The sequence below is a fragment of the Anser anser genome (assembly GCF_964211835.1).
Source record: "Anser anser genome assembly, chromosome: 4".
Classification (NCBI taxonomy): Eukaryota; Metazoa; Chordata; class Aves; order Anseriformes; family Anatidae; genus Anser; species Anser anser.
Genome location: NC_139724.1, coordinates 8,995,319 through 9,021,606, shown reverse-complemented (window position 1 = coordinate 9,021,606; position 26,288 = coordinate 8,995,319). Strand labels below are relative to the sequence as shown.

The window sequence follows — 26,288 nt, the reverse complement described above, 5'->3', positions numbered from 1 at the left end:
AGAAAAATTCCAACATAAAATTAAATACCTGGAACAGATAAGATCCATCCTTCACTGCACAACGCACCAACATACCTGTGAGCACAATGTGTGGGATAGCAGAAGCACAGAAAAAGCCCCTAGTGTGATCCCAGAGTCAAGAAAACTTCAGCCATTTCGCTGTGGCTATACATTAGAAGACTTTCTTCATCACATCCCAAGCACTTCCACCAGGGAAACCCAAAGTATGCCATCACCAGCCCTTATGTGTACCAACTAATTACCTTCTGATTAAAAAAAATAAATGCCAGCTGAGGGTGTTACAGCCTTGAACCCTCCTCTGAAGAGCCAATGTCTTGAGAGAAATTGTGCAGGAAGAAAGTAGAACAATATATTACTGGTCACCCACAGCCCAGGCTCAGTTCCTGATGGTTCCGGTCCATAATCTTGTAACAGAGCCCTACAGCCACCACGTAATATTCTGTGTGGAGCAGACTTCACTCTCATTGCACAGATGTCACTGAGCATAATGTTGAGTGCATACCCAGGAGACAAGGATCAGGGACAGGGAGAGAAAGCAGAACTGCCGTGCTCATCTAAGGGCACCATCCCAGAAAAAAATGGTTAATTCTGGACCCCATTCTGCACTCCTAAAACTGCTTCCATACTACTTCATATGAAATGCCTAAAACTGCTTCTGTACAAGGTATGCTTATGGTATGCTCAGTGATAATGATAATGAAGCAGAAAAGACAGACAGCCTGATCAAGAGGTAACTGAAATCAATGTAAGGATTCCCACTGTATTAATTGGGCTCTGGCTGTAGTCTCCATTTAAAGGGAACAAGGCACACAGGGATTTCTCAGTCCCTAGGCTGGAGGTACAGAACAATTCTCTAAATCCCATAGGAGCTATTTCTCAATCAACTGTGGTAAGAAAAGAATCTCTGCATGAGACACTACTACAAAAAATAAGACATGAAATCTTGTGCATGTTTATGTATGTGTGTCAGGGGAAATGATATTAAATTTAAGGGGAAAAAATAGAATTAGATATCAAAAACAGGATTAAACCATAAAAATCTCTCCACTATGGAGAATCCAGTTTGTAAGATAATCTTTTCTATAAAAGGCATAATATTAAAGTAAATAACTCAGAAAAGCCCAGGAGAATCTGAGCTTTCAGTAACCAGCCAGATGGAGAATGCAATATAGGCAAGAATACTGCATGCCACACTTCATGTCTTAGGAGAAAAAAAAAACAGAGAGATTTCTGGGGAACGTTATGGCTCTTTGTGGTTCACTCAATGATTTCTCCTTCCTGCTTCCCATGTGCACCAACACCACTATTAATAAAGTCAGCCATTAGCACTGAAAAGTAGGATTTTGTTGCAGTACTAATCACAAGTTTCCTGCCCTCTGACATGACATGGAGGGGCCCCAGCTCTTTGCTCCAGCTCCCTGCCATGCTGCAATCTGCAAATACATTTCTTGGAGCAGATCAAGGAAGCCAAATGAAAAGTACACAATGATTTGAATATGCTTTCCAGTCTACGTGTTGTCCTAACAGGGGGCTATTATTTTGTCCTTTTCCAGTTCTACATAGACATGTTAAAAATGCTGACAAACTCTTTAAAGGAAAAGCCGGTGCTTACAGTGTGGTAGCCTGTAATGATAACCCACAGTCCAGTCCCATCTCCATGTAACCCTTCTTGCCTCCTTACAACTATCCCACTACAAATTCACCAATCTTTAGTCAATAGAAATCACCTCCATTTCTGAAAATCTGACACAGTACATACTATAAAAAATAAAATCTATATATTTAACTTTAAAAAATAGCCCCTAGTTTTACTGTGCCTTAGTTTTTTATGAAGAGACAAGCACCCAGGTTTCAGGAGGTACCAAGACATGTCATAGTATGCTACCAGTCCTCATGAGTATATAAGCAATAAGCAAGGGATTACAGCTACTAAACTGCAGTGGTATTTCACAAATATATTTATTCTATTTTAATATGAAGACCATGGCCTTAGCTATCTCCAGGCAGTTTGCATCCAGTCTTCTCTGAAAAGCTCAACCAGCATCAGTGGTCTAATTCTGGATTTCCTTCCACTTCATGTTAATTATCTACACGTGTAGAGTTAACATGAGCTGGTCTTGAGCATCGTGGCAAGAGCGCCAGCAGAAATTCCCACCTGATCCATGATGTGACTAAGACAAGAATCATTCAACTCCAGCAGGAGATTTTAACATCAGCTTTTATCTAAACAATGAATATATCTGCTGCATTATCCTACAGAGGCAGAATTGTTTTATCCAGCAATGCAATGTTGCTTTTTATTGGCCAACATGGCAGGGCTGAAAAAGGTGTGTGATGTGTGGACAGGGAGACTGGCATAGGAAGAAAAAAGGAAACCAAGGCATAAACACATTCAGAACAAACAAATAACCACTAGGTATGTACTTTACTGAAGTACATGATGTCCATGTTTGTATCTTAAATATAATTTCTCCAGTGTGGAAAACAGAAAATCAAGCTTTACTGATTGCCAGCTCCTCAGCTGGATAAACAACAACTTGCCCTTATTTTGATTAAGAAGAGCTATTACATGTTTTTCCTGAAGCTATTATTTTGCTAGGAGCATGCTGTAATTTACATGTCCCTCCAAAAATGTCCCTTTAATGAAATGAATAGGAAATTAATGCTGTCAGGCAGAAAGCTTTTAGCTAATAGTTTTCAACACTTCCCTCTTTGAAACCTTGAAGAACAATTTTCATTTACCAGATATCTAAAGGTGAAAACAAAGTGTAGTTTCACTGATAGCACCTTGATCCTTTAGTCTGTAGTCATCAGACATTTTTTCTATTAGAGATCGCACACAGCAATAGCTGAGGTCTTCTGCTCAGTGACATTGACAAGCAGTATGTGCCAATACCCAGCAGGACAAGGAATTCAGAAAACATCATTCCACTTATGACAAATAGGACTAAGATGCGTTCGTATTCCAAATATGATTAAGAGAAATTGAGTTTAAAAAACCCACCAGCTCCCACGTCTGATGGAGATGTCAGATAAGATCATGGTGAGACCAAAAGATACATTTGTCATGGAAGAGTGGAAGGGTCCCACCCCATCTAGACCTAGACCAGCTGGCATGGTGCACAGAAACACCGAGATCAGAAAAAATAGCATCTTTATGTCAGTCCAAAGCAATGCCACTGGAAAAATGGCAAGATTAATTTAAAGACCAAATCAAGTACTGATAAAAATCATCCTCAACCAGCATGAAGAGCAATTTAACATACGATATTTTCACCCTATTATCTAAAAAATGTAAAAGCACTCAGTTCACTGGAGGACTCGAGTACCCTCCTACGAGCTCACATGACTGTGGGTAGATCACAGGCTAAGATGTGGAGCTTCACAGCCCGCAGGCTATAGCAAAACATCAATTTGTACCAGGATCCCACAACTTCAGCTTTGAATGGCAGCTGCAAAGAGGCAACCATCAAGAATAAGGTCAGGATCTAAAGCAGAATAGTACAAGGAACTCAGGGATGCAACATTTTCTGCTGTTGAATTTGAAGAGCACACCAAATCGTTGCTCCATCACATCTGCTGCCTTTTCTTAGCATGGAAGTGAGGGATACCAGCTGGAAAACATGTTTCTGACCCACATTTTACCTCACACAGACCTCTCATATCAACAGAGCACTTTCAAGAGTGAAAACTAGTAGTGAGATTAGCCCTGTCCCTTTCCATTGGAGGAAAAGATGGGCACCATCACCTGAGCTCGTGCTGATGCTAATGGGTAGCAGTGGCTGGGCATGGCTGAACCCAGCATCTTTGAGACAACAACCAAAAGCCACGTCTCTCCCGTTAGAAAAGTTAGATAGGAAAGGACATGGAGAGCCCTGCCTGTGCCTCTCTCCCATTAATTCTTCTCTCAGGAGCCCTGCTTTGAAGCAGTATTGAATTACAAGCCTGACACTCACTTTGAAAACGCTCTCAAAGTGATGAATGTTCCCCTAACTGACTTTTTATTTTGAAATACATTATTATATGGCCTTCTAGTGAGACGGCATTGTCAGCGACATGAGTGACAACTCCTGGCAGAAGACCAGCTTCCAAAACCCCCTCTTCCCACTGTTGCTTGCACAAGCCTTAAAGCCAAAGCAACCAATTAATCATTGCTCCCACTTCATTTAATAGAAAATGGTTCCAGCAGATGTAGAAATAAACACATAATTGACAACATTTCTTCTTGGGAAAGAGGCAATTTTTTGAAAGAACATGAGACAAATAAATGGTAGCATGGCCGGGCTCAGCTCACATGCAGGGCTGGCTTTTCCCAGCATAAGGCTTGGTATAACTTTTCAAATGCCTTCTTTTCTATCAATCTGTAAAAAAGACCTAATTTTAAAGGTGAAAAAAAAAAAATCCCACACTATATTATTTAGTATGCACTTTTTAATTATAATAGTGAAGAATCTACCAGAGACTACAGAAACATCTGAAATATTAGCTTGAGTTTTGGTCAACAAGCCAGGAATTCAGGGACCTAAGAGTGGATGCAGCAGTTACCCCATGTAACATTACTGTTTTGTGGGGCATTTAAGCACAAACTAATGAGAGCTCTGATGCAAAGCAGCAGGCAGTCTTTCCAGGCTGCACATAGCATTGCTAGCACACACACAGGCCAACGATCACACTTAAGGGATTGTTCCACACAAAGGAAAAAGTGGCATGGGGGCAAAGACCAGACCCCTGGCCTTGGATCTCTGTGCTCCGAGCCATAATTAGGGGATCTTGGGTCACGCTTCCTTTCTTTCTCACTATCACTTTGGACCAAAGGATGTGTCCTTCTTCTCTTCATTTCGGCACACTTCACAAGGGAGACCCCAGGGAGCAGGGGATGGCTTCTCACAAAACAGCCTTATCTCTGTGATCAGAGCTGTCTGCGGGAAGAAGTCGATGTTTCAGGGAGAGGCTGGGCTGGAAGCTGGACTCCCTGGAAGTGCTCGGATCATTAAAACTACTGTTTAAAGAAACCCGACACTTTGCCCAAAATTCTGGGAGAAAAAGCAAGCCTCTCTATCAGTTCTTGGAAAAGCAAAACCGATTGCCAATTAATTTCCCGTGTCACAAAGATGCTTAATTTATAGCTCATGCAGGCTGTCCACCACTTGACAGAGCAATTTCACTGAGACCAGGGGATCCAGTCCTTCAGGGCAGGGCTGAGCCCTCTACATGCAAAGGGCTGTGAAGATGAAATTCTCTTTAGATGGTTTCTGTTTCTGCTCTGTAACTTGCAAATGTATCAGAATCACAGCATCAGCAGATATTTTTTATTTTTTTTTCCCAACAAAACATCCATTGACTTCAGAGGGAAGACCTGCACAAGATCCTACTTGTTGGTATAAAATGCCAAGGTCCACTCAAAGCAGTAACACCAGAGACCAACAATGCTCTGGCGGATGTAAAATTAAACTTCTTGAAATGGTAGCTGTCAGAAAAAAAAATGAAGCTTTCCATCTCCACGCTCCTTTAGTTTGAAAAAAAAAAAAAAAAAAACCAAAACAATAAAAGAAAGAACTCTCCAGCTCCCATCCAGTTAAACAGGAACTCCAATGTAAAAATAAATTTCTCCCCTACCTTATAGGGCACACGAGAAAACACAATAAAACACTATGCCCACATAACCCAGTCTATCCCCTTTAAATGCATTTCACCCCTACTTGCTTGCATCTGTTTCTGTGTCAATATCCCCTCCCCGCTCACAATAAATACATCACCCTCTTTGTCTCTCTGCAACTGACATATTGGTTTTGATAGCTTTGCTCAACAACTTATTCCATATGTTTACTTCCCTCTCAGTAGAACAGTTCTGCCTGACTTCCCTTTTGCTCTTAATTTCCTAATGATTAGACTGCTGGCTCGTTTTTTGAAAAAACACACACATGCAATTCACACAATTCCACGTGAATAGATTACTAGTGCTCTATTCTATCATTATCATTTTCAGCCTTTATTTTGTTAGTGCTTTTGTTAGGTCACATTAAATCTCTCTGCAAAGAGATAAATGGTTCCTTTATTTTGGTCTCATTAGAAAAACTGAAATGAAGAAAAGCAGAGACAAAGAGAGGTCCCTAGCCATCCACTTCTCTGGTTTTGAGTGGAGGACAACAGCAGTAAGTTCTCAAAAAATTAAAATAAAATTAAAAATAATCCATGCAAATGTGAACCTTTAATTGTCCCTGAGGACTAGTTTAGAGTCTTCGGTAATAACGTCAGTTCTTTGGATCTCTACTGTTCCCTTTCACTGATGAATCCTGTAAATAGTACGCTAACCCACCTTTTTAAGGATGTTTTGCTGCCATGGCCATTACATTCTAGCTCATTCTGTATGAGGAGCACCAGACTGCAGATGTGGTCTAGTTACTGTGGTTTAGGCTTTTTATTATACCTACCTTTTCCATGATGATATTGCATCATACAGTAAGCTGCACTTCCTATGGGTTTACCTCTTGTACTTGAAAGGTGTGGTTATAGCAGAGCTATTCCATGAAGGATCTGGCCTACCAGGCCAAAATCCTATTGACTCTTACTGTTTATATTTGATTACTCTGGCACAAATGACAGCTGCGGTTAACCTTACACATCCTTTACATCTGTCCACAAAAACACCTCTTTAAACAAACTAGCTTTAGGAACTAGCATCTTCTTACAAAGGCACGTATTCACCCAGTGTTACATCTGAGCATGGGATCATGATCTGTGCCTCAGGTAATTCTGAAGAGATCCAGAAGTCCCAACTGCTCCCCTAATTACCTTACGTACGGTCCCACACCAAGGAGATGGGAAAGCTGCCCAGCTGCCCAACTCATGGAGCTCTCCAGGGACAGGACCTTCTCTTCATTCCCCTCTTGTTGCATGCCAAAACATACGCATGAAGTAGGTAGCATGTAGCCCAGTATTTGTTGGATCAAAGCCCTGTGTTTGTGTATTTGAAAACTAACACAAACATTCATGCAAGAGGAAAAAAAAAGAAAGAAAAAAGGACATACAAAACCTAAAACCTCTTCTTGTCAGTGCTGCCTTTCGATAGCTTGGGTAAAAAGGGACTTTCCTTTTATCGTTCTTGTAGTCTTCTCTACAGAAATGATATTTTTCAGCTGTAATACTCTTCAGCAAATCCTCCAAAGATATTTCCTAACAATTCTCCCCTGGCTGATGCCCAGCAGCTCAGGCCCACAGTTGCTGAATTCTTCACTCTTCTCTTTTGAATAGGAAGAAAGAGATTTCTGCTGTTCACAATATTTCCCCAATCTCCAGAAGACTGACTGCACTTATTTTCTATCAGATTAGTAGCAAAGTATACTATCCAGAAGGACAAATCTACCAACTTTGGTCCAACGTTAAAAAACTGGCCATCACCCCACTCCTGGTCTTCTTGAGTAGTTACTATCATCTGTATTGCAACATTGCCACAGAGCAGGACTCCTGCAAAGCAGGGCTGGATAAAGCCCGTCCAATTTACCCGTCCCCTTTCCACCTCTCTCCTGAAATCTCAGCTATATGAATCTTTTTAGGTTTTGTGGAAAGGAAAAAAAATGGTAACTTCTCTTTTTATTTTCTCTAGCCTTCTCACCTTGTTCTGTTCTCAGACACTCCAAATTAGCAAATAAACACATTTTGCATGAAATTACAGTTATTAGTGAGAACTGTTTTCATGATCTGGCTTTATTTCAGCCTGGAAAACCTGGTATGAAATAGTTGGTGGGGGGAGTTGTGTCACAGCTAGTTTTTGCTGTTTTTCTCCCAGCTCCTTTCAGAAAACACGTTCCTAGCACAAAACAGTTTGCCACAGCCTTTCACTTACTGTAAAAACAGAAGGAAAAGAACGGCTGAACAAATCTGCTGTTACAATGCTTGTCACCCCTCTGCTTCTCCCATTCTTAAGCCTGCGTAAAGCTGTTCCTGATCTTGTTTGGCTGCAAATATATCATGCTGAACATTTCTATTGTTCTTGGTTGAAATGCATCTTTATGAAGCTCACTTTGTTAACAGCGCTCCCAAAATGCCAGAACAAATGTTAAGCGTTGTCAGCCTCTCTGCCTTGTGAAAGATGCCTTTGCACGGGGCATCCTTCAAAGCAATAAATTCTTAATATTTAAAAGTCGATGGCAGGATAAGAAAAAATAAGCTGCTCTATAGGCAGTGAATACAACACAGGGGCTTGTTTAAGTGCTTCAGTCATACTGAAGTACTTAACAATTGCCTTCTGCTTATCCGGTGGAGTTAATCAGGGTGAGTGCCGGACCCATCACATGTGATCCTCTGGTTACAGTGCACAGCAATTGCAGCCTGCTAGCAAGCCTTGGTTGCCCCTTCCTCTGTGCCCAGCTTGACTCCATTTCTGCTGCACGCTGAAGCACCTCAGGAGAAAGGTATCAGCATCCCGGTCAAAATTACCGCCGGCAGCTTTAGCAGCGATGCTGTCACAAGAGGAAGGGAGCCAGAGGCCGCACTTCCCACCAGCCCGCCTTCTAGGTTTTCAGCTCCTGAACAAGGCCGGTTTGTCCATTATCGCAGTTTGGCTTTGAATTATTCATTAACCCAAAATGACTTATCAGCTAAGCCCTGCAAGTGAGCAACCGAGGCCCTGGAAGTGCCACAAGCCCTCGTGCAGGTCAGGGGAGCCGTGCAAACAAGGGGCCGATTCACCAGCAGCCTGCCCAATTTCCTTCCACAGCCAGGTCTTTATGAGCACACAGCTCTGGAAGGGATCCTACAAAAATAAACGGTGGAAACATTTCAGCAACTAAATCGCGATTTAAGCAAAAGCCTCTCAAAGAAGGCATTGTTACCGCCTGCTCCCACCGAGGGCTACCACTGCGCTGCGGAGACAGCGCGGCTGGAGCCGGGCGCACGAGGGGGTGGCAAGGCCAGGGAGGTGGCACCACGCACCTCCCAGAGGCCTGCAGCAATGTTTTAGCAGAGTAAAGTGGACATGGGATGGTGAAACATCCTGTGTGCTTGCTTCAGGCTGCCCGGCTGCTGGGCTCGTTTTGCATTTCGGGTGTGCTCAGAGGAAACGGCTTGCTCATTCCGCTCCATGGGAAGCGAAGCAGTGCCACCGCCTTAAGAATAATTTGTTGTCATTAATAATAATACATTGATATAGAACTTTTCATCCCAAAGGATCAAAAAGCAATTTACAATCTCAAAGCAATTTATGGAGTGGAATAGTTTCTGCTTTAAGGCACATACTGCGATGGTGTCTGAGTGTGTGTGTGCGCGTGGATGTGCATGAGTGTTGCATACAGAGGTGCATCATACTGCTGACACCCTCCCTGGGATCCCAGGGAGGACAAAAGGTGGCAAAGGGTGCCCTAAATGTTTCAGGGGATGCAAAGCCATCTACTCAACTGAATTTAATGGGATGAAGCCATTTGGGTCACATTTCCCCTTCCTTTGAGAAGGAACAACACTCCATGCAGGAATCTGTGCAAAATGAAGCCAAAATGGACCAACTGATGGAGGTTTCAGAAAGGAAATGTAGGTAAATGCAGACCAGACTGAGAGCAAGGATTTCTACACTTATGTTAAAATGCAGTGCTTGCTAGACATCAGCAGCATCAGTATGTCCTTCATGCTTTTGCATCTCTCAGACTAGCAAAATCATGGGCAGCAACATGAACTACTGGGTGGTGATTTCACACTACAACACAGGTGCCAAGTCTCCCTGGCACAGCAAACTCTGTCTTCAAAATAAAACCAGGCAAAAAGTGAAAAAAAAAATGTTATAAAGCTGCAAAAATATTAGCATATTTGTGGAGTTTTAAAGTATTTCTTCTGTTTATAGCATTTCCCTTAGCACTTAATGCATAAGCTAGGGAGATAAAAATGCAATTTTTGCTTAATGACCACACAGAGGAAAGGTCAATGCATATCTCCAGGGAGCACTGGTAGCATACGGACGTTTTCACCATAGGTCACTAATTCAAATCTAACCTACTTTACCAGTGATTCAGATGTATGATTGTCTCCTGTTGCTTGGTGGCTTTCAAGTAAAGTGATTTTTCCATCTCAGGTGAGTTCTTTATGCACAGTAGTGCCCCGCTTTTACATACCTTGTAAAAGTGCCGGCTGCAAGCGGCAGAGGGCTACGGGAGAGAAGAGGCCCTCAGCTGCAAGCTGCCCCAGGTGGTTTGTACGGATCTGGACTGGAAGGTGGGATCTCCATCTGCCTGGCACGACTCTCTTACGGCTTCACTTCTCAGCTCCCTTTCTTTATTTTTTTTTATTTACCTAATCTTTTACTTTGGCTTTCTACTCTTACAATCAAAGTACACTTTCAGGCCTCCGACTCCAAAGGCAATCAAGCAACCAGCCAGTCCTGTTAATACTTCCCTTCATCATTAACTGCGGCACTCTCTGCTGCATGTGTCACCCCTACGCTTGTTGGGAACGTGGTTCATACATGAGCCTGGAAATCAAAACAGCTGAAGCCGAGGCGATCGGCTCCGGGGCAGATGCATTGTGCAGCAGAGCAGGGGATCGAGGCGGGCAGGGCTTTTTTTCCGGCATCGAGGCCATTCGAGGCAGCCGAGGGAGCCACCAGGGCCCAGCAGCCCTCGTGAGGGAGGCTGACAAGGCCCGGGCAGAGCCAGCAGCACCCCCTCCATGTTGTACAAAGGCAGCCCCTGGGGAGCTCGGCCACCAGGCCGGGCAGGCAGGGCATGGCGCCTCAGGCAGTCACGGCAGTGTGCGCAGCAGTGCACCCGGGCAGGGCTAGCAGGGAGGGCACCCTCACCGCACTTTTCCTACGGTCTTTCCCAATGGTGGCTGTAACCTGCTCATGAAGAGCCCAGCCATGTATCCACCAGGCAGAAAACCATGGCTTCCGCATCTCTTGCGGCCTCTCCAGCCACAGTCACTGATATGGCTACCCGGACAGAGGGCTCAGGGAAACACACGGCCGTCCAGGCCTTGGGCTGCAGGGTGTGCCCGAGCCTTCTGTCAGTGTCTGACAGCAGCAGCGGTGGGTATGCCTGTGGGAGGTGTGCCCAGGTTGGAGAGTTGCTCAGCCTGGTGGCGGAGCTTCGGGAGGAGGTGAGCAGGCTAAGGAGCGTCAGAGAGGGAAATTGACTGGTGGAAGCACACTCTGCCCTTCCTGAGACAGACTCACGAGCCTGCCACAACACAAGTGTCTCTTGCTACACAGAAGACAAAAGTTCCCCCATCCCACTAGGCGGTAGGAGGGAACCTAGGCCAAGGGGGGAATGGAAGCAGGTTTCTGCTTGGGGTGGTGGGCGAGCTCTCTCCCTGCCTGCCTCACTTTCCCATCTACCCTTATATAACAGGTATGAGGCTCTAGAACATGACAGTCAAAGCAGCGATGTAGACAAAAGCCCATCCTGGTTGGAAGGGTTGCCTAAGGCAAGGCAACCTACTCCTTGCATCGCTACATCTTCTGTCAAGAAAGAAGGGTTATCATCATGGGGAACTCCCTTCTGAAAGGAACAGAGGGCCCGATAAGCTGTCCGGACCCAACCCACAGGGAAGTCTGCTTGACTAACTAGATTTCCTTTTATGATAAGATCACCCATCTAGTCGATCAAGGGAAACCAGCTGATGTGATCTTTTTGGACTTTAGCAAAGCTTTTGACATGGTTTCCCATAGGATCCTACTGGACAAAATGTCCAGCATACAGCTAAACAAAAACATCATACGATGGGTGAGCAATTGGCTGACGGGCAGGGCTCAAAGGATTGTGGTAAATGGGGCCACATCAGGCTGGCAGATGGTCACTAGTGGGGTCCCCCAAGGCTCCATTTTAGGGCCAGTCCTCTTCAATGTTTTTATAAATGATTTGGATGTAGGACTAGAAGGTGTTTTGAGCAAATTTGCTGATGACACTAAACTTGGAAGAGTTGTTGACTCTGTTGAGGGTGGAAAGGCCTTGCAGAGAGATCTGGACAGACTGGAGAGCTGGGCGATCACCAACCACATGAAGTTTAACAAGAGCAAGTGCCGGGTCCTGCACCAGGGACAGGGCAACCCTGGCTATATGGACAGACTGGGCGACGAGACGCTGGAGAGCTGCCCCGCAGAGAGGGATCTGGGGGTTGTGGTTGGTAGCAAGCTGAACATGACGCAGCAGGGTGCCCTGGCAGCCAGGAGGCCCAACCGTATCCTGGGGTGCATCAAGCACGGCATTGCTAGTCAGCCTAGGGAAGCGCTCTACTCTGCGCTGGTGCGGTCTCAACTCGAGTACTGTGTGCAGTTCTGGGCACCACAGTACAAAAAGGACATGAAACTGTTGGAGAGTGTCCAGAGGAGGGCTACAAAGATGGTGAAGGGCCTAGAGAGGAAGACGTACAAGGAGCAGCTGAGGTCACTAGGCCTGTTCCGCCTGGAAAAGAGGAGGCTGAGGGGAGATCTCATCACGCCCTACAGCTTCCTCACGAGGGGGAGTGGAGGGGCAGGCACTGATCTATTCTACTTAGTCACCAGCGATAGGACCCATGGTGTCAAGCTGTGACAGGGGAGGTTCAGGCTGGATATCAGGAAGAGGTTCTTCACTGAGATGGCTGTCGCGCACTGGAACAGGCTCCCCAGGGACGTAATCACGGCACCAAGCCTGTCGGAGTTTAAGAAGCATTCGGACTGTGCATTTAAGTCATATGGTCTGAATTTTTGTGGTGCTAGGAGTTGGACTCGATGATCCTTACGGGTCCCTTCCAACTCGGGGTATTCTATGATTCTGTGAAATGCTGTGAGAGGATGAGGTCAGGTGGAGAAACCCCCTCTGGTTCTCCATGCAGCTAGTTCTCATTCCGGTTAAGTGAAATTGTGCTAAAAATAGGTCTTACTAGGAAGCATCATCAGTACCAGGGCTCCTATCACGGATAACCCTGGGAATTAGCTTATGAATGTTCTCAGTGTAGACAGAGCCTTAGAAACACACTTCTGTGATCTTCTCTGAAGGAAAGAAAAAATACATAAATGAGAGCTTGTCAAATATTTATAGAGCAATGAATCTATTTACCTGGAGGCCAGGTAAGATAAACAAGTATGCCATATATCGTGTTGTAGTCTGAAATGGAAGAATCTATCATTCTTCACATGCTATCCAGCTAGCATCCATGAATTATTTTATAAGAATACAATGAGATTTTCATTAAGCATTTGGGGATTTAAGGAATTATTTGTGCATATTAAAGTCAATATTCACTTGTATTGTTCACTGGCAACTCACTCTAATAGCATTACGCAAAATGTTTTCAACCATATAGAATGAGTGATGATGTTATAAACCAGTTTTGAGGAAACTTTGATTGCATTAAGTTCAGGGTTGTTATTTTATTCTTAAACAGCCTTTACCAGCATCAAAGGAATATAATTGAAATATGCTAGCAATGATTTTAAATGTTGATGGCTGCTGACGTGATTTTACAAACATGCAGATGAAAATTAGGATAGCACAGGCTGTTACTGCCACAAATAAACTTTTAGGCAATTTAGAAATACATTAAAGAAAGGCAAGAACACTCAGAGGACTGAGCAGCTGACTCTCATGGCTTCTGATGAATAGGTAATGATAGACAAGACAGCACATTGAGAGCATGAAATGAACAAGTACAGGTTTGGAAAAAAAATGGGAAAGTCTCCCCATCCCAAATCCTTACAGACAAAATGCCTGAAAGCAGGAGCCTGGTCGCATGGAACAGACACCGAACTCCCAGGGAAGTTTCCATAGGTTTGACCCAGCTCCCGTGGTGGTCAGAGCATCTCACCCCTGCCTTGCTGAGCCCCGTGCCTCTGGGTTCCCACCAGGTTTCACACAACAGCTTGCCTGCACATCCAGCATCAGGCAAAGGTGCCAAGTGACCTCAACCCAGTGCTCCTTGATCCTCTGCAGTCTTCTCCACCATGGTCCTTCATGCCTGTCCCTCTCAGAGCATGGAAACAGCTTACCAAACATTTATTATTGCTGATGGATTCATACTTTGTATGCCATGCAAATATACATATATTTTTTTTTTCCAAAAAAAATAAATAAAAGATTTTCAAGGGCTACAGCTGTTTATACCAGTTTACAGCGTATGCTGCCAAGATATGTATTACCTTTATAAAATTAGTGATAGGTTGTATCACTTTGTTTTTAAATCTAGCCTTCTCTGAGATTGGCCTCAGACGAATAAATAAAACTTCCTCCCCAAATTCTTAACAAATAATGTAGGGTGTGGCTATATTTTCAAACTGCTCTAAATTTCACAGTACCATTGGTTTCAATGGAGTTACACCAGTTTACACCACTGCAGGATCTGACTTAAGTGTATATTCCAGGCAATCTAGAAACAGTTACAGGCTGTTCACATTTGCTTGTTTAATAGCCCCAGTTAACTGCAGATTTGCAAATAATAAATGTGCTAATGACTATATATTATATGCACATACTTCTATCAAAACTTCTAACGAGGCCTGAAGCACAACAATAATAAAGAAGCCAAAAAGCTGAATATTCAAGTTGGTGTGTAAGAGCAGGCATCTTCTCCCACTTGCCCCCAAATGCAGGCACTTCCACAGAAAGCATAGCCAGGAGGTGGGAGGAAAAGGCAGATTTGGGGGGACCACACAGACTACGACACATTTTGGGAGCACCTTGCCCTCCCACAGCAGCAGTGCTCTTGTGGTCCAACCGTGGCTCCAGCAGGTTTATGGGGTTTGCCACTGGGGTGACTGCCTCAGGTTAAAGTGTGCAGTGTTCTGCCCTAAATGTGGGACAGGATGAAAGAGACGTGTACACTACCAGTATGCACACAGCTTCAAAATATTGTTCTGTTATTAGTTGTACGGGAAGATTCCTCAAAAGCCTGTGATCCTTAAAAACAGAGCTTCTGACATCTCAGGCCACAAATTCCCAGTTGCACCAAGAGGGGGTAATCCTCGTAACCTTTTCAGTTAAGGAAAACATATCTCATTAGTGGAAAATGCAATTAAAGCATGTACTTATGCATAAGTGGGCAGCCAGGGAGGGCATTGAACTCATTCCTGCTCTGCCATCCCCAAAAGCCGTGAATTGGCTCAGCAGTTGTGTACGTAATCACAGGTGCTGCTGGCCCCATCAATAACTGCATTTTTCAAACCATTACAATAAATAAATAAATAAATAAATAAATAAATAAATAAATAAATAAATAGTTTTCAAGTTATCCTGGTCCTGACAGTATTTCAACTTCTTTTTGGAAAGTTACAAAACGTGGTGTAGGCTGTGAAACGTAACAGGAGTAACTCTCTTGTCTGAGCTGCTTCTTTACTGTTAAAGATGACTGGGAATTCCAGTGAAAACCAAAATGCAAACACACACACACACACAAATCCCACAACAATCAAAATTTCAGTCGTTACCATCTTCTCCAAGTTTTTTAAAACCTGAGAATCACTGAATGGAAGGGACTGATAAAAATATCTGCAACCCTCTCTTTTGATTGCTCTGCAAGTAGTTTCACGGGGATTTGGCGGCAGCGCTAAAACGCTCTGAACGCCTCAAAACCTTTCTGGGTATTAAAGCTTCACCATCAGGCTGGCAAGGCGAGCAGGCATCCTTTTCCCACAGCCCTCGGGGGACTTTGCACACCCACCCACGGCCGCCAGGGGGCAGCGGCGCCGCGCTCTGCATCCCCGCCCCGCGCCGGGACAGGAGTCGCCCGGCTCCCCTTTCCCCTTGTTGTGCATTTTTAATTTATATTTATTTATTTATGTATCTCGTTTATCTGGCTACCGTCATTGCTTTGTGTGTTTTGCTTAGCCCCTTCCCAGTGTCACAATTTGGTTTGGCACAGATTCATCCCTGAAGTTCCAGCGTGCTCCCCTTCTTTTGTTTTTGTTTTTTTGTTTTCATGTTTGTTTGTTTGTTTTCTTTTGTTTTTGTTTTGCGCACCTTTGTAGCCGTGCAATGTAGACAAGCTCAACGATGAATGACAAATAACTGCTTTCAGAAGGATATTAAAATTCCCAGGTATGTTAGCGGAATCAAGTCAGCCTGCCCCGAACTTGATGTAATGTACTCTGAGACCAGCCTTAGCATTTTCATAACTCAATTTGCCTCTGCTCTGACAGAGACATATAGTATTGATATGCAAAGAAGAAAAGTGGTTGTGCTGGTGTCAGGGACAATTAAGGTCTCTGCTCCTGCGCCCATTAGCTGAGTGATTCGGAGCTGGTGGAAAGGTTTAGTCATTCCTGCGGGGGATAAAGGACATGGATACTCTGTCTGGGGATATTGATTGAGAAGGACACAACCAGTAGCTAGGATACTTTTTCAGTGACACAGAAGTTAATGATTTAGCGATTCATACAAGAAAAGCTGCCTTGCCACCTTTGGTAATTGTTTGCATTGCAGATAGCGCCATCTGAACTGACCTCCTCAAATTAGCAGCAGCCCTGAGCACCGTGCGGTGCGGCAGGTAACTCGCTGGCAAACCACAGAGGAGAGTTTATCAATAAGTGAATCTCTCCCCTCTCTACTTCATGTTTTTTGACATCAGATTGATTTCTGTCCTCGCTGAGCACAATTTCCAGGTGTTCTGCTCAGGACGGAGCAGTTCAGTGCTGTGTTTCTGTTCTGCTCATCCCACCCCTTGGTGAAAGATCCCACGCTTTCTGCCCGACAAGAAAACCAGCCCCCGGTCCCCTTTCTCTACAAACACGGAATACCAAAGCAAAACCACGGGAGGAAACCTTTGAGCAATCCTTGTCAGAACTGACACGAGGAGGCAGAGAAAGGAAACCGTGCCACGCTGCCGGGGAGCTGCAGTGCTCCAGCAGAGCAGCTTGCTCCCGAGCCGCGAGCACAGCAGAGTGAATACAAATGTGGAACAGGCTCTCAGAAAGAGTAAGGAATGGGCTCAGCTGCAGGATTGCAAGCCTCAAGGGACTGCTAATGGGCTTCAGGGACTGTCACCTGCAGGCTACTGTTCGGCTCAAATTCTTGCTGGCTGAAAGTTTTCACCAGATGACAACTTGCTGGTGGTCTGCCTGAAAGAAGTCGGTGTCTCTGTATCTGTCTTTAAAAGTCTCTGTTCTAATTCACACTAACTCTGTTACTGTGCCTGGTTTATGCTTTGGTCTTGCCTACACTGCAATTTTAGTATTTCATGCCTATCTAGTAAAATTAAAAAAAAAAATGGCATGGGGAGGACACTTTTTGAAGCAGTGCCATTTAACTTTGCTCAATAAAGCTAATGGTCTCTGTATACAAAAGCACAGCTCTTGATGCTGCTGTAAGGAAAAGTCCGTGAACATTTTCATTCTCCCCATTTAGAAGCAGCTGCTTTTGCCTCTGGATGTGTAACGTTACCTGTCACATGGTAAAACCCTACTAGAGGGAAAGCAGAGCAGCTTTACGAGAAGTGTGGCTAAGCATCTTCCCCCCACCTTCCCCGGGGGAAAAAAAATAATATAATTGGATATTAACATGTCCACAGGGATTTGTAGCTTTTCCATTAAAGTGTTCAACATGAACGCTATATTTCATGGTCTCCGTGTTTTCAACAGACTTTGATGATGGAACTGCCCTATTCTCATTGAAGCTAATGGAAGACGTGCTGTTTAGATCAATTATGTTCAGGAAGTCCTGAAATATATATATATATATATATATTTCAGACCACATTGCTTCCAGCACCCACCACACCTCCTTCCGAAATACGGTAATTTATATAAGATGTCCAAGTAACAAGCTAGAGTGGGACTCAAATATATTTCCTAAAACACTTCTAATTATTTGCACTTAACTCCCCAGTGGAACTCCAGCTTCTTTTCAGCGGCACGCTACCAGTACGAAACTAAAGAACCATCCTGGATAAGTCAGGCCCAACACTTTCAAAGTCCCATTGTGGTTTCATGAGGGATCAATTAAGGAACCTCAGGAGTTCTGGGTACCCAATATTTTCCTTTGTTATTTTTTTAACCCTAATTAAAGAAAATGTTTTAGCTAAAAGCACAACAACTTTGATACGGGTTATTCATATTCCCCCCCACCCCTTCCAAAATCATAGTGTTAAGCATGTAAATCATACTGAACATTACCAGTCTAAAGGGAAGTGACAGATGACTGTGACTGCCATTAAATGTTTATTGCATCCCTGCCATGTAATGCAATTAGGTGGCAAGAAACATGTAATGTGTATTGCTCTGGTGGGAGAATGGAGAAATTATTGGATTTTCTCTCTTAATCTATTTATATCTTGCAGTGGGGGCATTAGGTAGATTAAGCTAGGGACAGTGCCCCCAATCAGTATGCTAAGCAGTGTTTGTCACTCGTTGCATCATATGGCAATAATAGCTGTAAGAGTCCCGCATACAGAGGTAACACTGAATCTGAGGGAAAGTGAGAAAGTCTTCTGCTACCAGAGCACCAAAGAACCAGTTCGTAAGTGCTCCTCTCACAGAAGGGGCAAAACCGCCTAAAAATCACTAACTCTCATTATTTCCAGGGACTGGTGCTACAAGATATCAACCTGTGCGGTGGGTTGGTTTTCTAAAACACCACTGTGTTCCTTCAGCAGTGCTTTATATGCATGTAGTCGTCCTTCAGTCTCTGCTGAGGCTAGGAACTTCAAAGCTTAATGGACACAACTTCACGGTAGCTTCTGGAGGTTGGTGAGGTAAAAGGGATTTGGATCCGTCGGCAGGTGTTTTTCCCTAAAGTTCATTAATCCTCTGAACATCTGAGCTCAAAACTGTCCCGGCAGTTTTGCCAGCTCAGGCCTCCTCAGCATATTTCTAGGGTTTCCCGACTCGGATCTAGCGATGGTTGCTAATGACAAGCTAAGTGGCCAGCTGTGACTCCTTAATACCACCTCACTTAATTGCTGCCCTAACATCCTTCTCCTCTCACCCTCGTGCTCGCCTGTCTGAGGTAATGGATAGGTAGCCCTAGAAACCAACCGCCTTTGTTTCATATAGCTTTAACGTGGTCAGGAGCAATATATGGCTTCTCTGAAACGCCCCACTGATGCGCTTCGCCTCTGCGCTGTAGAAGCACCATTAGAAGTCTGGCTTTCCCAGAGGGAGATTTCTTCCTACACGACAGCCTGCATCCTCCATAAACGCGTACTGGGGGAAATGAAACCAAATCCCTATTCAAAGCCATGGCTGCCAACCCGGATTCACAGCACGTGCAGTTTACTTTATCTCCTTGGCTGCTTCTAACAGCTTTACCTTCAGCCCTACCACACTCTAACCTCCCCATCTCTCCGTCTCCTCGCGCAAGTGACTGTGCTGCACTCACAGCCACGACTAGCACCCCACAGCCTCGAGCCACCTCAGAAGGGAATACGGCTTTGCATTTGGTGACGGAGCACTTACAGTCCTGCCAGCACCAAATGCGGTGGCAACTCGCACGCAGAAGGACTCGCTCAAGCTGCTGCTTTCACTGATGATGCTCGGGGTAACACTCTCGGCTGCCATCACCTCCCTCAGTACAAAAAGCCAAGCAAGGGAGAGGAGTATATGCAAAGAGAGGTCCACGTCACTCTGTCTTTGTCAGTCTGGCTGGCAGCACTGCATTATTTTTCTTGTGGCTGCCATATGTGGTAGTTCAGGGGGATTACAGACACTCTGCTTCAGGAATAGATCTAGGCCAGCAACTCGGAAAAACAATGAGGACTATTCTGAATTCACCGCTTTGTGCAGGGAATTGGAGAGCCATGACTAAACTGAGCTTCAGTGCAGAATTTTGGTGCATACTTTAATAAACTAACGTGGGGAAAGACCTTCCGTGGTGCCTTCCACGCCTCTCTGAGATTAAAGGATGGCAATGGTGGAGGGCTTCTGTCTTGGAGGTGGGTGATCACCAGGTGAGACCCTAAGGTCATCGACATTCTGCTGCTTCCCAAGGGTTTTGCAGAAATTCAGTTTCCACGCCTTTTTCTTTGTCAGGTGGAAATATCTGAATTGCTCTGTCCAATGGCGGGATATGTATTCACAGCGAAAATCCCAGTCCCTCCCACACTGGTATTTACACACTGAGCACAGGAATGCTGAAAGTTTCTGACTGACATCTCTTCATTAGAGGGGGGAATAAACTGCACACCTCTATCAAATCTCTAGATGTAATCATGTAATATGATTATTGCTAAAATAAGATCAATTTATGGTAGAGAAATCAATTCTAGCAAGTTCCACTGCTGTATATATTGCTTTTACGTCCTTCTGTGTACAGTACTTCAGCTAACTGAAAACTGACACTCAAAAGTTTTCATACATATAGAAAAAAAGGTATTTTCTCAAGCTATTAAATGTGAACCAAACATAGACCTCCTGGCAAAAGGGCTGTAATTTAAAGTCAGTAGAGCTGCAGGTGTTTATACCAGGGCAGAATCTGCCCCCACAAAAAGGCCTGATGTCCTCTTCACACGTCCTAGGGCTACAGCAGTGTGATGGCAGATAACTATAAGCAATACAGACAAAGCATATATTTTCCTGAATTAAAACAAAGGAAACTCGTTCTGTCTGCCTCTCAAATTTGGGAGATTAATAGTATTATGACGGGGAGGTTTTATTACCATGTGTAAAATCAGGCTTGGAAAAACAAAGAGTGGAATAATGCTTCATCCTTCTACAGAGCCAGTCGAACACCACTTTGCAAACTGGCAAGTAATGCCTTTTGATATTTTTTGGCACTGCTGAACATCTGCAAACCAGTCATGCTATCTGATAATCTTTTTAGTATTTGATACTAAAGGCACAAGTGAACAAAAGGCAGCCGGGGAATTATTTGTGAATTACACAATATTGGTATTCAGTAATTAAGCCTTAGAATTAGTTGGGAGAGGAGAATATTAGACTTCAAAATTGGCCTACTGAGTACAATATTTGTCTTCAATGTCAAACACATTTATTCAACTGAATCGTGCAAATCCATTTCCAAGCTTTGAGACTTTATGCCTGCTGAAGGGCTTGGATATTCCTGACTCAAACTGAGGGCTAAGCCATTTCCCATATTCTCTGAGCTGAATCCCCAGATCCCTTTCACTCCCCAGGTCCATCGATGACCCAGGCAGGGCTGCCTCTGCCAGAGCTGAATCACTGACTGTGATGTTCAGGAATACCCTGGCTTATGGCTTATATATAAATTGCATGCAAGAAATACTTATTTTCCTGACTCCTTGTTTGATGGTAGGCTTCTGTAGGTAAATGTTCACTACATACTCTATCTTATTTCTGCTAAACCAGTTCATAAAAATCCTGCTAACTTCATGTAGAGCTGTTATTGAACATTTATTAAGGACTGATAAAATGGACTAATTTATGTCCTATAAAGAATGTATTCATTAGAGTATAGGTTTAGGTGAAAGTAAAATAAATTATGGGCAACAAAGAGAGGAATTTCATCGTGAAATGGATACAAGGGACTATAAAACAGCTGCAAGATGTTAGCGACTGCATCCGCTGTAATCACAGAGCATGCTATCTGTGCTCCGAGAGCTGATTCTCCTTGACTTAAAGGGGGAAGAAAAAGTCAAGTGAGATAGTGGATGTGTTACTGTGTGTAAGCTGGCACTCCTCATGCAAGCACTGATAAAATACCAGAGGGAGGCTCTGGCTCTGCTAGTTCTCCGAAGGGGAGACAGCCCAAGCTCCTTTCAGCCGTGTCTGAGTGTCACCACTGACAGTCCCTCAAGAAACACCGCCTGTGCTCACTCCCCATACATCAAGCGCTGCACAGCCTCCCACTGCTTATCAGCTCTGCAGATACTTTGACCAGTGCTCCTTCATCTGACTTGCCCTCTTTCTCTCCCCCTCCCCTTTTTCTTTAAAGGAAAAAAAGGGGTTATGTGAAGCCTCACAGATTATACTGTTTATTTTTTCTTCTCCCTTAGATTTTAAATACTTGGAATTATTTTTTCTAAACAAGTATTTGCAATTATGAAGACTTGGTGTGCATTCAGGTAAAATGCTTAATGTGATGGTACAAGCAGAATGTGAGGGAAGAAATCATTACAACTGGAACTGGAGAGCATACTAACATCTTTCATTTGCTTTTGTCTCTCCTCTCCTCTCCTCTGATTTTCTCCTGTACCCTCAGGGGTACAAATTCAAGAGAGCTGAAATCAGCACTCTCTGTCCTGTTCTGAAAAACAAACCGTGCTCTGCCATTGAAATGCACTTTTTTTTTTTTTTTTTTTTCCTTTTGGAAAGCAGATGTGCATCGTGTCAAGTCCTGACCAGGAACCATTCACTTGTAGCTTCTTCACACTGGCATACCCTAAACGCACAGAGTAAAGTCCTGCCCTGATGATGCTGCGCTGGCTTCTGTTGAGGCAGGGTTTGTTCCTGCTGGGCCCTTTCTCCCTTCATGCCATCATCCCTGCTGCATGTACCAGCCTGACTTCCTCAAACTTCTCAACTTCAGCCGCACAAGGCTTCTCATTTTTCTTTTAGCTTGTTGCATTAAAAAATAAGATAAAATTAAATAAAAAGTTCTGCCTTTTATGTGCAGTATAAGTCAAAGGTGAGAACAGCTCTGTTCAGATTTGTGCTTCCTGAAATTCAGTAACTCAGACATGCGTTTTGAAATGACTACAGTAATTCTGATTGGCTCTGAATAATGGCAGCAAGAAGATAAAGTAGTGACAAAAAATGAATTATCATGTTCTTCTTTAGAAGTTATATATAGCCTTATTTCTTTCTTAGTATAATTTACAATCCAGCCTGAGTATTATTCAGCTATGTTTGTTGTTTGCCAGTATCCACAGAATTATTTTCATGGAAAATTTTTATGCACACTTTACTCACAAACTCCTTGTGCTGGCAATATACCATTTTAGTTGGCAAGACATACAAGATATTAAGAGCCATTCCTGCTTTCTAGTGCTAGAAAATAGTAAATCATAAGTGTTCTGCTGACACACCTTTGATATGCAATACATTACAAATTTTCAAATTACAAATTACATTACATTGATATGCAATACATACAAATTTTCAGACAAATGATCAGTCGCACTACAGCTCAACAGGCTTGAAGAATTCACAAATAGTTTGAATACTACCTTAACCAGATGCTCCCAAATAGCAGTGAATATGATTGAAAGAGTCACAGAAATTAAAGCATACTGACAAATACGCTAATCCACATTAACACTTCTGTTTGCTCTGGGAGATAAAAAGCATTACAACTAATGACAGCATCAGCCTTATCAACAATGTCCAGGGAAGCAACAAAATATTTGGATAGCTGTCAGGACAGCTTCTGAAAATGGTCGGCAGAATTTAGCTGGAAACTTTCAAAAACGGGTTGTTGTGGATGGTTGTTTTTGTTCTCCTGACTTTCAGGACCGTCACCAGAGGCAAACCTGCTGCTCTGTCATGGCTGCCCATCAAAACAATATGCAGAAACACAGTAAAACAAAATATTGCAACAGAAAGCACACAAATTAACTGACGGTTTTAGAAACCTTAAGAAGATTCAAATTTAATTCCAGAATATTTGGAAGAAGTGAGGGGAGGAAGGGGGTAGACAATGAAGCAAATTAACTTTTAAGAATTGTTTTACATAGTCATAAAAGAAGAAACTGGAAGGAACAGCTGAGGCTGTTTGCTCGAGCAATCTAACATGCTTTAACATATTTCTGCTTTCATTTGTTTTTTGCTTGGGGAATAGTGAGAACAGACAGCTACAATGTATGTTATTTACATATGAAGCAGAGAGTAATTTCTAGCAGTGTGTCTTAAAAAAAGTAAGAAAAAATGCCAGTTCTCAATTATATGTTTTCATTGGTCAAGTCTACATACAAAATAGTCAACATGCATTTCTGTAGTCAGAGAGCAAACCTACAGCACAACTATTTTGGCAAGGAGATTCAAAATGGCGAGGGAACTCTTCTTCACTGACCCAAACTTGCCAATGAAGCTTTGTGTATTGTCACACACATATGAAGAACTTCCCAAACAACAACAGCAAAAAAGATAGCTTAACTGTTGTGCTGGGGTTGATGCCCAAGGATCGGATAATTTAATCACATATGCAAATGTAACCAATATAATGAGTCTTTTGTGAATAAGGTTTGATAGGAGATCGGCCCTTTGTGCACATCATATCCAAAGGACAGCACAGAGGAAGCATTGCTGCTCGCTGCTCATGTGCCTTATGTTGCAGCATTTCTCTCTGAAACTTCATTCCACAGTTCTCCTCCAGAACACACCCACCTTTTCTTAACTTCTTGTAATGACCATATAAATGGGGCTAACACATCCTAGAAAACATAAACCCACCGTTTTCCCACTGAGACATGTCTTTACGGTACGAGAAAAGCTAGGAAGCATCACTCAGCTGTCTCTTCTGAAAGCTGTTGTCCTGATAATTGAGTTTCAATACATTATTAATACACAACTGACTGCCTAACCTAACACTTCAAGTAGTCCATAGAAAGACAAAGACATGTAAAGCACAGCTTATCCATGTCACCAGAAGTGGCCAGTTATATTAAATATATTATTCCAGTTCCTCACCTCAAACATTTGCTCTACCACACATAAATTAGCTGAATCAGATTTATTTGCAGTATCAAGTACTGTACCATATATAAATTGATTGAAGCAGATTTATTATATGCTGGACAGACAGACAGGTTTGAAAGCAGCCTAAGACAATAGAAGTATGTGCAATAATCACAATATAAGATTTAAAGCAGTAAACTGTGTAATGAAAGACATTTAAGAACAGAACAAAATCCTAAGTCTTTTTCCTGCACTGTGACATTTCTGAATTTAATTCATATCTCTGCAAAATCCCATACAAAATCTAAACAACATTGAATTCCTACTGGAATGGTTTAAGCAGGACATAAAGTTGTGCACAATTTTACCCATTTAAAAATACAGTATTTCACCAAAGAGAAAGGACCAAAATCAAAAATAGGGGAAAATGGCATTGCAGTTTTTATCAGCAGTTTAAATTCCTCAATTATCTCATCTTGAACGCAAAAGGCAAATAAAAGATGGTCCTGACCGTTGTAACCCTAACAATGTTTTCTACAGGGACAGAGGAGAAGTGTCTGTCAGTGCAGAAGTCCTAGTCAGGCTGCTTGAAAGGCAGCCAGGTGGTTGACAGCCCAAGGTGAGCGCAACTCTATCAGCCTTCTCTGCCTTTCATCCTGAGTAGTACTTACTGCAGCATTTGGGAGATATAATCTAATATCCATAGGCTATGTAGCTTTCTGAGGAAGGGAGCTTGGAAGGAAGCTTGGAAGGAAGAAATAAAAAAAGAGCGATGGAATGCAAATCTTCTTGTGCCAGGTAAAATCAGTACAAAAAAAAAAAAGTAACAAGAGAAAAAAATCAAAGTTCTTTTTAGGAACTTTGCTTTGGTAATTTTTTTATCTATGTATTCAGTGAACATAAGAGGATAAACTTTAATGGGAAACCCCTGCCCTGTTGTTTGTGCACAAGCAGCAGAAATATGCCACGTGCCAAAAACCCCGACCGCATCTTTGCCAAACCCAAATCCCATTTCTCCAGCTGTCTGTTTCAGAAGCAACCAGCACAGGCTATCCCTGCAGTGTGAATTATAAGGAGATAATTCACTTTGCACTGAGAACCAACGCTCCCTGCCTGAACAGGAAAGTGAATATACGTACCACAATGAGTTCTGCATTTGCTGCAGACCAGGGATTTTTGTTACAGGTAATCTTCTGTGGAAAGCGCAGAGCTGAGCTGGCCTCCTGCAGAAACGCCATGCAGCTTCTTAAGGTAAAGGCATGGAGCATTACCTGCTACAGCAGTGACAGTCACCAGTATCTGGGGCAGTTTCTGCAAGATTTGCTTATCTGGGTGTCCTGGAGGCTGTGAATAACACGGGACCCATCACACAAAGCCTGCAAAGAGCCACGCAAGGGAAAGAAGAGGAAGAGGGAGCGATGGAGATCGTGCATGGGCAGGGATGCTTCTGTGAACAGCTGTCTCAGCAGGGATGTTCCCTGCAGTGATATAGCCACGCTCTGTGGCAGTACCAAGAGACAGCAGCAATATATCCACTGCTAATAGGATAGAGAGCAGGGGTCCAGGGGAATCTCCTGTGCTCGGCGTTATATCCCATCAGTCTGTGCACTGCAGAAAGTCAGCCATGCTTTAAAGGCTCCTGTAACAGTCCCATTCTGTAGCTAATAAGGGTTTGTACAGAGCTCAAACTCTTGTTCCATGCTTCCAAAAATCAATTTTTATTTTTTTTGCCATTTGTCCAAAGCATGTTGCCTTCTTGGCTGTAGTAGTGGGGAGTCCCTTTTCC

At 43.3% G+C, this 26,288-nt stretch overlaps 1 protein-coding gene and 1 long non-coding RNA gene across 6 annotated transcripts in view; both read right to left on the bottom strand.

The window, feature by feature from the left end:
• The window catches only part of LOC310898901, a 29,914-nt gene extending 4,282 nt beyond the window's left edge, over window positions 1–25,632 (bottom strand). Inside the window, exon 1 of the long non-coding RNA XR_014583834.1 lies at window positions 76–25,632. This is a non-coding gene — a long non-coding RNA (uncharacterized lncRNA). The remainder of the gene's footprint in view (window positions 1–75) is intronic.
• Window positions 1–26,288, bottom strand: part of UNC5C (unc-5 netrin receptor C) — a 250,700-nt gene that overhangs the window by 199,838 nt on the left and 24,574 nt on the right. The window lies entirely within an intron of this gene.